The 17,723-nt window shown below is 42.2% G+C and overlaps 1 protein-coding gene across 1 annotated transcript in view; it reads right to left on the bottom strand.

Moving 5' to 3' along the window:
* Nucleotides 1–1,744, bottom strand: part of usp6nl (USP6 N-terminal like) — a 270,213-nt gene extending 268,469 nt beyond the window's left edge. The window contains exon 1 of the mRNA XM_039761303.1: nt 1,563–1,744. The gene's annotated coding sequence lies outside the window, so the exon portion shown is untranslated. The remainder of the gene's footprint in view (nt 1–1,562) is intronic.
* Between the last annotated feature and the right edge of the window lie 15,979 nt (nt 1,745–17,723).

Here is a 17,723-nt window from a genome sequence, read left to right on the forward strand (position 1 = left end):
TTTTTTTCCTGCAAGGTATTAAGAACTAGGAGGATCATGAACATCAGGTAAGCTGCCTTGTATTTTCTTTCTAAATTTGTTTTTCACGGCTGTGGAGTACTGCATGTTTTGTATACACCCAAGTAAGAATTTCGCTGCAATTAATACACATGCCAATACTACAACTACTATTAGAGTGTGTTACAGTGACTGATATTTCTACAGTTGTTAAACAATTCAACTGAGGGATCGTTCAGACACATTATGATTTATGCGAAAGGTTCATCAACAAATGAAACCGTCTGTCCATCCATTTTCCAAGCCCTCTTTACACTGTCGTGCGGTAGATGAAGCTCATCCTAGCAAGCACCAGGCGCAAGGTAGGAACAATCCCCGGACAGGGCGTCAGTCTATCGCAGGATCAACACACACAATTACGCTGGGGCCAGGTTTGCATACCCATTCCATCTTACAAACCGTTTTCAATTTTTTTTAATGCTTTAAAACAAAACAGTTCTCTACGTGTGCGCTACAAATAGTAAGGGCCGACACGATTTTCGTTCCACGGTACTTAAAACAAATTGACCTTCAAGAGATGAGGATGAATCATGTCTTTGTTCATTCTATTGGCTACGATGTACTACTAGTAGGAAATGACCTACCATAGGCCCGAGAGTAACCACTTCACTAATTTCGTTCTAAATGTTGTTTCTTCAATACAAGTTTAAAAACTATTAGCCACACATTCACCGTCAACGAAATAAATAGTGAACGCTAGCAGGTATGAAATGATGTATCACTGAAAACATTTAGAATTATCCTTTTTCAAATCAAGTTGGACTAAAAGTCTCACACGAAATAAAAACTGATAAATAAATCAATGATTCCAGGACCGGCCAGGACGCGCATACAGGTAAAACAATCGACACAGGTCGCATATTCGAGCAAAATAAAAACTATACAAAGTCTGTAAAACTTTTACCAAAAGGAACATGTTTATCGTTTGTTCCACACTCCAATATTAAATTCTTAATTTTGTAATTACTAAAGTTCCTGTACAAAATCGTGCATTTATCGGTTAAAGTCCTCACACTTTCACTTAAGCAGCCGCTCCAAAGACACGCACTACGTCAAACATCGGCTTGTGAGTGAAAGGTAATCCTGTCCAATAGACAGGCGATGGGCTCTATTTGAGCCAATCAGTGAAGCCAGTGGGACGCACCCCCTGAGTCTGTCAACACGACCGCAGTAGGAGGCTGGCCAGAGGGTTAACTCAGTAGGCCGCAATTCAATGAAAACTGCAAAGTTTTGAATACAACGAAATATTTAATTGGCTTTGTGAAAACTATAGGAAACCAAACATTCCGTAGTCGACACCGAACCTCTCAATATTTAATTCGATGTACGTTCTAATTTGAAATCCCAAAGCACACAGTGACACCTTTTTTCAACAACTCTGCCGTACTTGGAAATTAGGGGGCTTATATGCACGATAAACCCTGCAGGACACAAGAAAGTTTCGGTTAATATTCCCAATTAATTAATAACCCCAGGCCATCAGCATGCGTAAGTAAAACGTTTACCTTGACTTGAAAGGCTAGACTCCGTCTTCTTTATATTGCAGGCAGTTTTTTCCTTGCGTTTTGAGTTCTTTTTAGAAGCCTCATGATCCCTGACCAGGAAGTCGCTCCCGTTTCTCCTGATACTGAAAGTCTCCTCTCACTATGGAAACCCCCGCAGGGCGCTCTGCTCAGCTCAGCCCCTCTGCAGGTAATGCGCCGCCACCCGGCCCTCGCACGCCAGTCCTGAAGGAGACTGCAGCTGAGGTAAGAGCACCACAGGCAAGGGAACTGAAAACCTGCGGTTCTGTGCCTTCGGACGGGCGCATTAAGAACTTCACTATTTGCTATATCTTGTATTAATATTTCAAAATACGAAAATGTAAAAGAATGTTAAGTTGGTGCGCATTGTTTCATAGACACGATACCTTTGGAAAGTTTTCAATTTGCTGTTTTACACGTTTTGCTTTCCCAGTGTTAAATGGTTTAAATAAGTGTCCTGCTTAGAAATAAAAGGATTATTTACAAAACAAAAGTTCTGCAGGGCACAAAGTTTTTTTTTATCTTTACATTTAGTACTTTTGTAGCTTTTGCTTCACACAGTATACTAAAAAGTAAAAACTGTCAGTACTGAGTAATAAAGTTTTAACAAATAACAACAAAGCCCTTCTGAACTTGCAGAAGCAACCTTGAGTCCTCATCTTTTTCTCTATGAGCTTTGCACACCTGGATCTGAATTTTTTTTTTTTTATAACTTAAATACTACAAGTGAAAAATGTGTTTCTCACAATGTGTGTGTATTTATAGGGGACAGTTGGAAAGAACACAGGGTGCACTTATGAAGTGGTGGGGTGCCAGCAGGTTGGAGTTATGAGTGGATATCAATCTTAGAGCTCCATCCTCAAAGTGTCCAGGTCCAAATGGGATGGATGGCAACATTCAGGGGCATAGAGTTTTTTTTTTTTTGTTTTGTTTGTAAACTCTTAGGCTGGAAGGAGCAGGGTTAATTGCACTTAAGGGGTATCTTCTTGTTGCTGTGAAAGAAAAAAAAAAGGTAACACTGTTAACAGCAGCGCCCCCTCTCACACCAGTGGGGTACTGCATACCTTGGATGAGCCCTGATGGTCTCCCTCTGATGTGCATGCCAGAAGCAACGGGTTACAGCAGTGTTTTCCAACATTTTGTCTGTGGTGGTACACTTTCTGTAACCCAAACAAAATCACAAGGCACACTGTGATCCTACTAATTACAAAACCATTAAATGTCATTCATGTGCTAAACTGTCTGAAGGGTCTTGACTATCGGAAAGAAAATTAATTGCATTATTGTAATTATTCACATCTAGCATTAAAACATATAATCAAAAAAATAAGTACTTAAATCATGAAGTAAAATACACACTGAATCACAAAACAATGTAATATCAGCACAAAGGAATTTAAAAAAAAACTTGAATGGCATAGCTTAAACAATGACCTTAAACCTGAACTTTTAACAAAATACTACTTGAGTAAGTACAACCTGAAGTGGAATGCCTTCCTAAAAATTAAATTGAAAAACGAGGCCAATATATAATAAGCAGTTACAAAAAAAACTTTTGTTAATTCTAAGGCCTTGTTCACACGGGCGTTAAGTTTTTGGATTAAGAACTTGCTCTGAACGTCCTAGACGTTTATGTTGCATTTTGTGGTGGCGATCGATTGACTTCTATACCGGCGTTCGTTTGTCTCTGTCTAACGCCAGCCTGCAGCCCAAATTGTAGTTTGTGTGTTAACCTGTGGAGGCAGTGTTGGGAACTGGATATGAAAGCCCTTGTCGTTTTATTTGAGGTGCCTCCTTTCAATATGGACCATTTTGCTATGTTAGATATTAATCTTCTTGTTTTAAAAATACTCGTATCTGGCGCGTAGGGAGAGAAAAAATCGCCGCTACTGGGTTCATCCTCTGACTGCACAACGTCGGGTTAAAGGAAGTTTTTTTGTGCTTTATGAAGAAATGCGAAAATTTCGCAAGTTTTTAATTACTGTCGGATGTCGGTTTCCACTTTTGATTGTCAGCTGCAGCTGGTGCAATGCCACACTGCACGCCGATCAACCAATATGCGACTTGGTGTTAGCCCCGAAGAGAGACTACTTGTCACTTTGAGGTAAGGAAACAGTAGTCGAGTGTGCGCTTACAACGGTGTTATGCACTGAAACCCCCTGCCCCGCTCCTCCGAAGCGTAAAATAAATACGTAGAAAACGAACTAGAAGCGGTTTCCTTGCGTTCGTTGGGTTTTGAACGCCAAGAAAAAGCTGCATGCAACGTTTTTGATGCCGTATAAACGCGCAGCGGACAAACGACGTCACCAAAGCCCGTGTGAACACTCTCATTGACTCCTACGTAGAAAACACTCGGCGCTTGATACGCGCTCACCGGACGCTACGAACGCAAAAAATACGCTCGATTTTAACGCCCATGTGAACAAGGCCTTAAATTAGCATTGTATATAAAACAGATGTCTCAAAGTAAAATTAAATGATCAAAATGACTAGATTTTGAATGCATTGCTGAAGATTGATTTAATCAAAAGTAAATAGGTATATGGTAAAATTATGTTAAAACTCCATAAATACTATCCTCAATTGTTTCATCATCAACGACTTCTACTCAAGTGTTTTTCAACTTGTGCTCTGTGAAAATAACAGTGTAGTGCCCCTGAGACCTGACCTGAGAGAAACATACTCCTCAGGTGTTCAAGACCTGTCCAACAAGGACTGGACCCCCTGGAGAAGAACATCTCTGTGATCGCCATTTTGCACACACAGCACTTAGAGTGCACTTTAGCAGCCAGGAGACGTGTCAGGGGTCCATCTACCAGGGTGTGTGTACACCAGCGACTCTTGCATAGTTTAAGGACAGTGCTGTGTTTGTGAGCGCCAATCTCCAAATTGATTTTTTTTGATGTTGTCTCCGATAGTCAAGACCCTTCGGACAGTTTAGCACATTTATGTTTTTGTAGTTGGTAGAATCATAGTGTGCCTTGTGATTTTTATTTTGGGTTACAGAAAGTGAGCCACCTCAGAAAAAATGTTGGAAAACACTGCTGCATGCCTTTGCTTCTGGAATGTACAAAGTTCTTTGTTGCAGCTATCTCACCTAAAAACTGATAATCATGCATTACTTGGATGGTTATGTTGCTTCTTTGCATAAATCACCGAAGATAGAGCAAACTGGAATAATAAGTAGGGATAATCTTTATACTTTTGTAGAATTTTGTCATTATATCAGGGCAGTCAGCACTGCAATGTACCTGACAGACTGGGAAGTTAAATACAGAGGTACTAGAGACTTTTTCTGGTTTTAGTGCCGCTCAAAGATAACTTATTTTGCACTTACATGGTATGACATTGATTTGATCCAAGTACTGGCTGGGCCCGAACATGCTTAGCTTCAGGTGGATGATCAATTCTGAGGTGCATCTGGTATTTGCTACGAAAGGAAGTTTCAATTAATCAACATATATTGGTCAAAAAAAAAAAAAAGTACAATAGAAAAACTACCTCAAAAGTGCTTTGACTGGTTTGATTGAAATTTAGAGATTTTGTAGAATAAAGAAAATTAGCTGAACCTTTTTTTTTTAATATTTATTAATATTATGGCACATGTTCATTTTGTTTGCTACAATTAGAGGTTTCTTTCAGCAAGCAAAGAATGGAGCAGAAGCGACTGATGGGCGTACATAGCAGCAGCACTAGGTACTAGGTTGGATGGATGATTGAAGAATGAGCAGTGTTCTGGACATTAAAAAGGAGACGTGATCCTATTTTTGGTGTCTACAGTCAGGTATAAAATGGAAGATTCGGTGTTGTTCAAGGAGGATGTGAAGTTCAACGATGAGTGCCGGTGTCAGATGCTGTGGCTATGAGTGTCAGTATTATTTCACTAAAAGGTAGGGAGAGAGAAGTGGAGGAGGAGTGGTGTCCTTGGATCTAACACAAGCTGGTACCAACAGCGCATGCTTAAACTTCACGAGCTGCTCCATTTGCATTTACAGGACCCCCACCCCACCTTCCGAAACCATTTGCATCTACATGTGCATCTGGTTTTCTGATTGAAGTAAAAACATTCAATTCATTACACAGGATACCTAAATGTGTCCCCAGTAAATGTCATGGGTGTTTGTAATAATCCATCCATCCATCCTCTTCCGCTTATCCGGGGTCGGGTCGCGGGGGTAGCAGCTTAAGCAGGGAGGCCCAGACTTCCCTCTCCCCAGCCACTTCTTCCAGCTCTTCCGGGTGAATCCCAAGGTGTTCCCAGGCCAGCTGGGAGACATAGTCCCTCCAGCATGTCCTGGGTCTTTCCCAGGGCCTCCTCCCGATTGGACATGCCCGGAACACCTCATCAAGGAGGCATCCTAATCAGATGCCCGAGCCACCTCATCTAACTCCTCTCGAAGCGGAGGAGTAGCGGCTCTACTCTGAGCCCCTCCCGGATGACTGAGCTTCTCACCCTATCTTTAAGGGAAAGCCCAGACACCCTGAGGAGGAAACTCATTTCAGCCGCTTGTATTCGTGATCTCATTCTTTCAGTCACTACCCACATCACATGACCATAGGTGAGGGTACGAACGTAGATCGACTGGTAAATTGAGAGCTTTGCCTTACGGCTCAGCTCCTTTTTCACCACGACAGACCAATGCAGAGCCCGCATCACTGCAGACGCCACACCGATCCGCCTGTCAATCTCACGGTCCATTCTTCCCTCACTCGTGAACAAGACCCCGAGATACTTGAACTCCTCCACTTGGGGCAGGATCTCACCCCCAACCCTGAGAGGGCACTCCAAACTTTTCCGGCTGAGGACCATGGTCTCAGATTTAGAGGTGCTGATTCTTATCCCAGCCGCTTCACACTCAGCTGCGAACCGCTCCAGAGAGAGCTGAAGATCACGGCCTGATGAAGCAAACAGGACAACATCATCTGCAAAAAGTAGTGACCCAATCCTGAGTCCACCAAACCGGACCCCTTCAACACCCTGGCTGCGCCTAGAAATTCTGTCCATAAAAGTTATGAACAGAATCGGTGACAAAGGGCAGCCCTGGCGGACTCCAACTCTCACTGGAAACGGGCTCAACTTACTGCCGGCAATGCGGAGCCAGCTCTGACACCGGTTGTACAGGGACCGAACAGCTCTTATCAGGGGGTCCGGTACCCCATACTCCCGGAGCACCCCCCACAGGATTCCCTGAGGGACACGGTCAAACGCCTTTTCCATGTCCACAAAACACTTGTAGACTGGTTGGGCAAACTCCCATGCACCCTCCAGGATTCTGCTAAGGGTGTAGAGCTGGTCCACTGTTCCGCGACCAAGACGAAAACCATACTGTTCCTCCTGAATCCGAGGTTCGACTATCCGATGGACCCTCCTCTCCAGAACCCCCGAATAGACTTTTCCAGGGAGGCTGAGGAGTGTGATCCCTCTGTAGTTGGAACACACCCTCCAGTCCCCCTTTTTAAAGAGGGGACCACCACCCCGGTCTGCCAATCCACAGGCACTGTCCCCGATGTCCATGCGATGTTGCAGAGATGTGTCAACCAAGACAGTCCTACAACATCCAGAACCTTAAGGAACTCTGGGCGTGTTTGTAATAAGTTAAAGTAAAATACATGTACAATTCAGTGTTTCACTTTATCTATGGCAAAAACAAAAAAAACTGGGGCTATTTTCATTCGTGGATTACTTAATTAGCCGGATGTAATTGTTGACGATTTGGCCTGATCCTGGATCTGACGGTTTTTCGCAACTCTTGCTGGATGTGTTGTCATAGCAGCAGATTCAAAACCTCAAACCTGCTTGGAGCAGGTTTGATTTATGTATATAAGGATTAGCTCACACACTTAATTAGTTTCCATGCATGGAATTTATTCAGTCAAGGCTTCGATGTTCATGAATGAGCAACCAATTGATATCAGTGCACAAATTATAAGAAGAGAATTTCATATAGGGAGGGTTTTGCATGATCGGCAAGATCCTTTATTGTTTCCGAAGGAAATTCTTTTCGAAAGATACCGCTTTAGCTGAGGGGGAATATTGTACCTCAAAGATTTATTAGCACCTTATATTCGAAGTCAAACTCAGCGAAGTCGGGCTCTCACATCCACACAGGCAGTAGGCATGGCTTTGAGGTTTTTTGCAAGCGGCACTTTTTTATATACTGTAGGCGATACGGAAAATCTATCTAAATGTGCAGTTTGCCAGGCAATACGTAAAGTCTGTTTGGCTCTGAAATTTCCTTCAGGTTTTCATAGTGTTTCCTGGACACCTGCATGTGCAGACAATAAAAGAGGCGTTTCATGCCATTGCAGGTAGGTAATACACAGGTGAAAACACCCACAGTTCCACAAAGAATCTCACAATCAGCCTAACATTCTCATTACCCAGGATTTCCAAATGTGATTGGGGCACATGGGACTGATCAGAGTGGAGTTTGATCAAACAAAAGTTGGAAAATGTACCTCTTCTCCTGATGAATAATCAGACACAGTGTCTTCATCAAATATTTGACCTTCGTCAATATCTCGTTGGTCAGACACAGGTTCTAGGGATATCCGCTGGAGTGCCCTCAGAAACCGGGCGATGGGCATTTTGCTGGAGAGCCAACTCTTCCGCAGGGGTTAGGTCTGGACCGCGTGGACCTCCACCTGTTTTTTGCTTGTCTGCCTTCTTATTAGCTTTAAAATTAATGTTTTTTTATATTACAAATTCTTTATGTCAACAATTCTTTAAACAGTTATATACCAATATTTGCCAGTTTGAAGTATATTCTTGTACTTCACTTTAACCTGTTCCCATGTTCTCCTTGTGCTCACGTCTGATCAGGAAGTATGACATATTAAATAATAATTAATCTGACACATAGGAAATGAAACGCTGCATTCAGTAAGTACAATGCACACTACTTAGCGTTTAATTTGTCAGCCACTTTTTGCCAGCTATCTTTTCTGGTTTGGGCTGCTTTTGCAGTGTTACCCCTTGTGCATATTAAATCTTGAAATTCTTCATATCCTTCGAATAAAAGGTCCTGCTCCGCTTGTGTGAAAAAATGCACCCGTTCTTTCGTCATTTTGTTGCAGCCTATCAAAGACTTGCTGATCATGTTTTCTAGACTCAATATATATGGGCTTTTCACTTGGCGCGCGCATTCATCTCGGATGATTAGATCCATCTAGACTAATCTACTACACGGCTGCATCTGAGTCTCACCGGCATTAGCTCATCCAAGATGAGGCATCTGCTCTGAGATGATTTAAGCGACGTACAGAAAATACCCCCCAGATGAAAACCACAAAAATAAAACAACATAAACAAGCAATAAGGATAATATAGGGTGAGCCAAAATGAAGTACCACATTTCTCAATGTCATTGTGCGTGGTAGAGGCAGCTGAGTGGGTTGGGGTGGGTGTCCTTTGATAGACAATCCGTTGTAGTTTTCTGTTGGCAACATGCCTCGGTCTGGTGCGCACTGTGCTTTCACTGTCAAAGCGTTCTTCAAAACGAACAAATGAATCATCACTATGCAACGTGCCTTCTGAATGCACTTCAGCATTCCTCCTAATGGTGATGCCCCAAATCAGAAAACAATCCGGTACAACATTGAACAGAAAATCTCCAGGCTGTCCTTGGACAGTACAAATGCTTGAAAACATCCAAGCTGTAAGGGCATCAATTTTGCAGTCTTCTAAACGTTCAGCACACAATTATGCTTCTTCCTTAGGCATTTCCAACACGTCTTTGAGGAGGATTTTGCCTGAGGATCTTAATTTCCAGCCATACAAAAATGTTGGTAGTGAAAGAACTTGCTGAGAGAGACTGGGAGAGCCGTAGAGAGTTGTGCGTGAATATTCTGCAAACCGTTCAATGAGATACCATCGTCATGTGTAGCGAAGAGGCACATTTCCATTTGAATGGTTGTGTAAATAACCAAAACCTTCACTACTGGGATGAAACGAACACTCATGAATTTCATCAGAGAGCCCTGCACAGTGAGTGTGTTACAGTTTGGTGTGCCATTTCAAAATTTGGCATTATAGGCCTTTGAGGTGGGGGGAGCAGCTGTCACTATCAATTCAAAACATTACATTGAAATGCTAGAGAACTTTTTGCAGCCCCAAGTGGAAGAAATGGATGTGGTGGATGTCTGGTTTCTACAGGATGGAGTACCAGCTCCTACGGCACCAATAACCATGCAAGTTTTGCAGGAGATGTTTCTGGGGAAGCTGATCTCCCTGTGCAGCGATGTCGGGTGGCCTTCACGTTCACCTGATCTCTGTGTGATTTCTTCTTGTTGGGCTATATCAGATCGAAGGTATACACACACCGATCTCAAAACCTTGAAGCATTCAAGGATGCTATTTGCCATGAAACCACAGCTATTCCCCCTAAAATGGCCAAAGTAGTCCTGCGAGTGCTTGGAAATCGTCTCGAAGAGTATATCACTAATGATGGCCACCACCTTGAAGACATAATTTTTAAAACACTGTGAAAAAAATCTATTTTGCATACCCTTTCTTGTGTCGTAATGAAATTTATTTTATCTTGTAGCATTTTTGTAGAATAAAGGTTTGAAATGTGGTACTTCTGCCCATTTCATTTTAAATGAATACACTTGCCTGTAAAACAGTGTTTTGCAATAAGATAATGCACATAGAAAGAGCTTTGGGCTGCCTTGAAGGCCAATCCCTTCTATGTAAGTGTGCAAAAGGTGTCAAAAAATGTGTTTTAGGAAAACAAATGCTTGCACTTAATTTCTTATTTGGGCTATCCAAAATGGTGGTGTTCCCTGTCTTGCAGTATTTTGGGAGGAAGAGGTGGGTCCAGGTGGGCTGACCCGGAAGTGACATCAAAGATGGAATTGTGTCAATCTTCCTTTCTGCAAAGGAAAGGAGAAGAGAGAACATTATTGTGCAGCACCACCTCATGTACTGGCGGGGAATTCCATTCACAAAAGCCCTTAAGCTGTTCCTGAAGCACATGCAAGTGATGCCATCAACAAAAGCCAAGTCACTAAGAAATGCAGGACTTAGTCTAATGCAGGAATTTTTATTTATTTTTATTCGTTCACTTCTTTTGTTTTTCCAGATGGAGCACAGGTAGGTGTAGTGACTTGCTCATGGTCACACAATCTCAGTAACAACAGAATTTGAACCTACAACCTCAGGGTTTGAAGTTCTAGGCCCATAGTGTTAATTATTACACCACACTAAAAAAATCTGCATATACTGCATACAGAAAAGTGCTTAGTTACCTAGTAATTCTGATACATCCAATTAATCAGCGGTAATATAACTGAGCCCCATAGTCTTATAAAATTGCCTGGGCAAAGCTGAGTAACACAGCTATTTTTTTTTATGTTACTTTCCCCATGTAGTTTGTAGTAATGGCTGAGATCCAATAATCCATCCTTATTCCAACCCACCTACGTACCAGTGGGCCAGTCCAGGGCCCATGCCATGAAATTTGATGTTGCCATCAGGAGATTATTGGAATGGTCAAATGTAAAAATGTCAAAAGGATGAAAAGGACCAAAAGTTTCAATCACTAGAAATTATCGAACAGAATTTACATCAGTCTGCAGATGCAATTCCAATTGAAAATTTATGCCTTAAAACAACATGCACACATACTCCATTACCATGCAATAACTCTCCTTTAAAGAAATACTCAAAAATTATATATTTTTTATGTTATTTAATTCATCTACTTCATGTACTTTGTAATGGTGGCCAAGAAAAAAATAACCTTGTGTTTTCATGCAGAATGGACAGAAAGAAGTTTATGATATAATTAGAAGCCAACAGTGACCGATGCTATATAATGGCAAAAAAGGTGAAAAACATCCATGGAGAAAAGAAGAAAAAGAAAAGAAAAAAAAAATCTTGTATTACACTTTTCACATAATCCACGTCTATTATCCAGTCACATGCATAAAATGTTCAAAACACATGGTTGTTTGGTAAAATATTGTTAAATAGTTACTTTTGAAGTGATCAGTGCATATCATAAACACGGAACTTAAGGCTCATTGGAGTCACTTTTTGATTTTAAGAGTCGTCTTTCAACCATCATTTGCTGGTCAAGAGAGAGGAGAGTAAAGACATACAAAAGAATATGCTTGCAGAGGTTCATTTAAACTGGATCTTGCATTTTTTGACAGACGTAGCATATCATTTCAACACACTCAGCCTTGCCTTGTAAGAGAGGGGGCAAAGGAGCAATCTAGGCTTTCCTTCATAAAAGCATTCAGGACCAATCTGGTGTTTTTTCAATATAAAGTTGAAATTGGGGAGTTCACATGCTTTCTATAGCTTTAGTCAGTGTTTAGTTTAGTCTATAGCTTTATCTTACATGCTTTATTCGTCCCACCCCCCAGTACCACTGCATCTCCATGCTGTCAAACGTAAAACATAAAAGGTTTTATTTTAAAAAGAAATAAGGATTAATAATTAGTAAGATTCTCACAGAAACAAAACTACCAACCCTGATCCTTCTTCGGGCCTTCTTTAGGTGCTGGGAATTCCAACCTGTTTACTGTATGTGGATGGTTTCCCTGCTTCCTCACATAATAAAGATTTCCCAAAGTTTTCATTTCTAGGTTTGAAATTCCGTGCTGGTGACTACCCTTTTATTTCACTACATACTAGCGATGAAACTGTTTCTGAGCCGCGAGGTGCCTACAGGAAAAGCTCTGAAGCATTTGCCGTATGAGAACAGTTCAGCTGCTGTAGAGCTGTGATTCCACATTCAGATACAGTAATATAAATACTCCCAGTGAGAGTAATATGGAAAAAGATGATCCGCTGTGGCAACCCCTAACAGGAGCAGCTGAAAGAAGAAGAAGAAAGTGCAGTGAAAGTAACAATGCTAAAGCAGCTATGGTATTTGGAACAGTTTGGCTATTCCGTGGACCGTTATATTGTTACAGATTAATTACAATCAGATGCCTTAAACTAATAAATAATACTAGCCAACCCGCGGCTTACCATATGCCGCATAATCAGGCCGGTTTTTTAATGATTTTTAAGCACAGGGAGAAAATTAACATTTGAAAAATCGGTAATGTAATAAATCAGCAAGAAAAGCAACATTGTAACAATGCACGGAACGAACCAACACACAATCGTCCGTGACTGAAAACTGGCGGACCGTCCTCGCGCCTTCTCCTGCCAGACAGAGGGATGGGGGTGCACGGCACGGAGGTTGGAATGGGAGGAGAGGAGAAGGACGTCCATTCAGCTCCGTCCGTCATGCTAGTCTGCTGATTTCTCGTTCAGTATGAACTGCCCGCTCATGTGCCCACCACCAACTCGTCACTTGAGTCGTTGTCTTTATACAGTCCAGATATACGTGTGACTGACGTAGACTTTTCATTGCTCTGTGCGGATCTGGCTGCTTTTCTATATATAATCCACTAAGACACCCGGCCACGGTAGTAGCGAGGTGGGAGGGGGGTGTGTACAAAGGGTTGGGACATAAGCAGTGGGAGCGTATGAGTCGCACTTAGTGGGAATTCCACGGTTTGCAGCCCGAATGGGGTTTAACGGCTTACCCACACCGGGTAGACACACGCTCAATGTCATGCATAATTATTTATTGAATGCTAAACACTTCTGGAAAGACGCGGTTGTCTAAAACGGGTTGGTGTGAGAATACAACAGTAAGCGAATGAAAAGATGGAACTCTGGAGAGAGCAAAATACAACACAATTGTAAACCCGCGGCATAACAAACGCCACGTGGCTCAGACGTGCATGTGGACTCTTACCACAGATGAAAGGGACTAACTGGGTGGTCGGTGAGTTTTTGCGTCCGGGCAAATGGGCAGGCAGTGTGAATGCCTAGAGAGCGAGGGTAGACGCCGGCTGGTGAAAAAGGAGTGTTGGTGGGCAGGAAAACGTCTTCCGTGTTCCTGCAGGAGCATCTAAGAAGACGCATGTTTGTCACGGATGCGAACAGCTGTATGTAGCGTGTAAAACAGTTTGCTATGGTGCACGCGGTCGTGCGTCGTAACCGAAAAGTCGGTTTTTAAAGACTGCTTTCTTCATTGTGCTTTAACCTCAGTTGTAAAGGATTTTTTTAGGGATCCCATGGGATACCCCTCGCAAACCATTTCACACGCTGCATATGGCGATTCACCTCCGCAAGAAACATGCCTCTATGAACAGTAAACGTAGCTCGGATGTGCATGACATGCACATGACATTAACCTAACCTGCACTGCATGTGGCCTCTACAACAGACGAATATAAATGACGGCATTTTTTCTGTGTCGTCGTGTCCGAGTTGGTGGGCGTGGCCCTGTAAGTCGTCGTCGTATCCAATGGGCTTGGAGTTCGTGGGCGTGGCTCCTTCCTGCGTGCGCCATAGGTGTCTCACTTGTCGGCGGCTTAGTGAATCCACCCCCCTTCCGGCGTGCTTTCCATGGTTGTCTTGCCTTAGTATATTATATATATAGATGTGGTTAATTTCAGTGTATATGATAAAGCCGCGTCAGGGATGTGGATCTAAAAAAGAAAGGGAAACCACACGGGAACAAAAGCACTGCAAAACCGAGCAGAGAATTTGCGTACACCGGGGTTTGAGCTACCGTGGAAATGTGCGTGGCTTTATGCTAAGTTTAGGTTTTATACATCATGATGTGAGCGTGGAAACGTGCCTACACAACATTTTTGTGCATACACACCGTTTATACAGTACATGAGTCCCCAGGTGTTTTACTACATATTTTTTTGCAGGAAGCTCAAAAAAAATTATTTTGTACGGTAATAAAAACAGTAATTTGTGGATTATGCCATCTGTAAGAAATTAAATATGCGATGTGCACAAAAATGTCAATCCTGTGTCACAAAGCATCACGGAACATGACACAACCAAGTGCCCCTGCACCAAGCACCCTCAGTCCTAGCCTCTTTCACCAATGCCTCTCTTCCTGACCGCCTCCACTCCTCTCCTCCGAGCTCTGTTCTCTTCCACCCGACTCCAGCCCTGAGTGGTGGTCGCTGGCTCCTTTTATAGTTCACCCGGAAGTGCTCCAGATGCTTGATCACGAGTTCCGGCTGCACTTCTGGGTGTGAAGTATATGCAGCTCACACGGGCTCAGGAGTCCCAAACACAGCACCCCCTGGTGGTGCCTGTGGGACCCAATAGGGCTGCACCCAACCCCAATTCCCAGGGAGTCCTGTGAGAAACCGAGGCACTGCTCCACCCCCAGGAGGCTGCCATCTAGCATCCACGGGGAGGTATTGCAGAGTCCAGGGCTGCTCCCCCTGAATATAGTGTGCAGGGGCGTCCCGACTGAGCACGGACCCCAGTCGCCTGCCACACCATCCACACTTAAACCTAGTTGAAGCAGCTTCTACTTGTGGGGTAAACCGGTAGCTGTTCTGTAAAATGAACTCTTTCTGTGAATTTATTGACGATATTATACAATCGTATTTTATATTCTATGCAAACATCTGTATTTTATTTTAGAAGATGGTAATAGACTGCTTATGAAGACAAGCTAAATGATAGGCTTATTGCATTGTAAGACAGGCAAAGAAATGCAAACACAATTTACATTAAATGAGAATAGCTTTAAAATTCAGGACCTTCCCCCATGACTTGAATACACAATATTAAACATTGGTCTGCAAAAACTAGAAGCAGTATTTTTCAGCATCTCTACAATAAACTGAATTGTTGGAGCAGCTAAGTTTTAACTACAGTGGCCCAAAAATTTGAAATAATCTACAAATATTAATTATAAATAAAATAACAAATCTGAGGACTGTCCCATTGGTTTCACCTTTTAAAAACTACAGTAAAAACTTTTTATTTTAGCCATTTCCACTCCAGGTAGTACTGCTCATGCAGAGGTGCACGATTCTTTCTCATGTCATGCTTTTGTGTTGTGTTATATAATATAGTTATAACTTCAGTAATTCCATCTAGTAGCTGTATATGCTTCATCTGCATTCCACTTTTTCTCTGTTTAAAGACTTCTCATCTGTTCTCAGATCAAGCAGTGCACCCTTAACTTGGTCTTATTATGGCGTCATAGTCAAAAACAGTCAGTATTACAGACAATAATGCACTTGAAACATGCATTAGAAATTAACTTCCAATACATGAAACACAGGCTGCACCCAGATGAACCTTTGGTTACTTTGAGGAGGAACCACATGATGCCCTGTGCTGCAAGTAAAACAAGCGTGGCGTCTCCCTCAGTGAACACAGATAATATATTCTAGAAATGAAAGCAGGTTGTCATGGCTTTGTGAGACGACCCAGCTCTCCTGGGGCCTCATGTATAAACAGTGTTAATGCACAAAAATGTTGCGTAAGCCTGTTTCCACGTTCAAATCGCGATGTATAAAACCTAAACATGGCGTAAAGCCACGCACATTTCCACGGTAGCACATACCCTGGCGTACACAAGTTCTCTGCTCGGTTTTGCAGACTGGCGGCACCCAGCGTCGAAGCAGAGCTACTCTTCCTGTGTGGTTACCCTTTCTTTTTTAGATCCACATCCCTGATGCGGCTTTATAAATACACTGAAATTAACTGCATATTGTTTATTAGTTTAATGCATCTGATTGTAATTAACCAGTAATAATATAATGGTCCATGGAATGGTCAAACTATTCAAAATAAAATAGCTGCTTTAGTGTTGTTACTCTCACTGCACCTTCTTCTTTCAGATGCTCCTGTTAGGGGTTGCCACAGCGGATCATCTTTTTCCATATTACTCTCACTGCACCACTCAGAGCAGCTGATCGGAAAGAGAATTATTGGTATGCAGCATCAAGCACACGCTGCCTCAGCCATTCGCTATTTGAACTGGTCTCATCCGACCAACACTTTAGAGCCTTTCCTGTTCGGACCTTGCGGTTCACAAATAGTTTCATCCCAAGAACTCTAAATGCACTCAATCAGTCCATCAAGTGCTCCTTGTAGAACGCTTTGTACTTATAAGTACAATCACCTAACTGTAAACTTGGGATTCAGTTATAATATTGCAGAACCTGAGCCACTTTACAACGCGCATATTTACTGTGACCCGACATTTGCACGATAGACATATGTGCGCCGACAAAATAGCGGCAATTAAAACGCAATGTCAAAATCGCGTCGACAAAATCGCAAAAGCTACATTAAATATGAATTACTAGTTTAAAGCATATATAATAATGTTTATTTTAGAAGTCAATATTATGAGACGCAACATGCCATCAGCACGGCACGCAGATAGTCCTTAAGATCACGCCCTGCATATGTAGGAAGAATTGCAGCAAGGGCGTCCCACTCTCTTGGCCTCTCTCGCGATTTGTCGAAAACCAGTTAGCGGGTTTGTCGGTGCTCATTTGTCCGTCGCGGTTTTGTCGGGGCGCATATGTCTATCGCGCTTTTGTCGGTGAACCAATATTTACATATGATGACAATATCATTTTTAAGATGAAATGCAGCAAAATATGTTTATTATCTTATAAAGATAAAACTTTAACTTCATTTAAATAATCTATATTGTTAATAATTAAACATGTGAGGACACGGTGGCTCAGCACTAGCGAGGACCTTGCACTCCGTTCACAGATTGTTCCTGCCTTGCGCTGTATTCTTACTTGTGCTGGCGCGACACTGGAAGGATAGATGGATAGAATAATTAAACATGTACAACGAAGACATTTCAATGTTCCTTAAAAGTTTTGAAGAATCAGCGTTCTAAACTTACAGATGGCTTAACGTCTCTTACAGAGCTGATTGTGTGGCGATTGGGTATTTGGAGAAAGAAAAGTAAGGACAGGAATTGGAGGTTAGTACATTTGAAAGAGACAGTACTGCTACAATAAAGTATTTCATCGAAGGTCGCGCACGGTGCAGCAAGCATCTTGCGTGAGGCATGAACAATCACTGCACCACAGTGTTCCCATGTTTAATAACATCCTTTAACTCTTATCATCATGAAAATGATATCACATATACATCTCAGTATTTTAGTTATTCAGAGAGCTGTAATATCACAAATGTAATGGATTCTGTGTCCTGTCAGAGGAAGAGAAAGCCTGGAAGCACGTAGTGATTCACACACATAGAAGATCAAATACAAAACAAAGCATTTAACGTGCTACTTTAGTTATGATGGGATTTGAGAAACTAGTAAA

Source organism: Polypterus senegalus, chromosome 8, assembly GCF_016835505.1.
Source record: "Polypterus senegalus isolate Bchr_013 chromosome 8, ASM1683550v1, whole genome shotgun sequence".
Taxonomy (NCBI): domain Eukaryota; kingdom Metazoa; phylum Chordata; class Cladistia; order Polypteriformes; family Polypteridae; genus Polypterus; species Polypterus senegalus.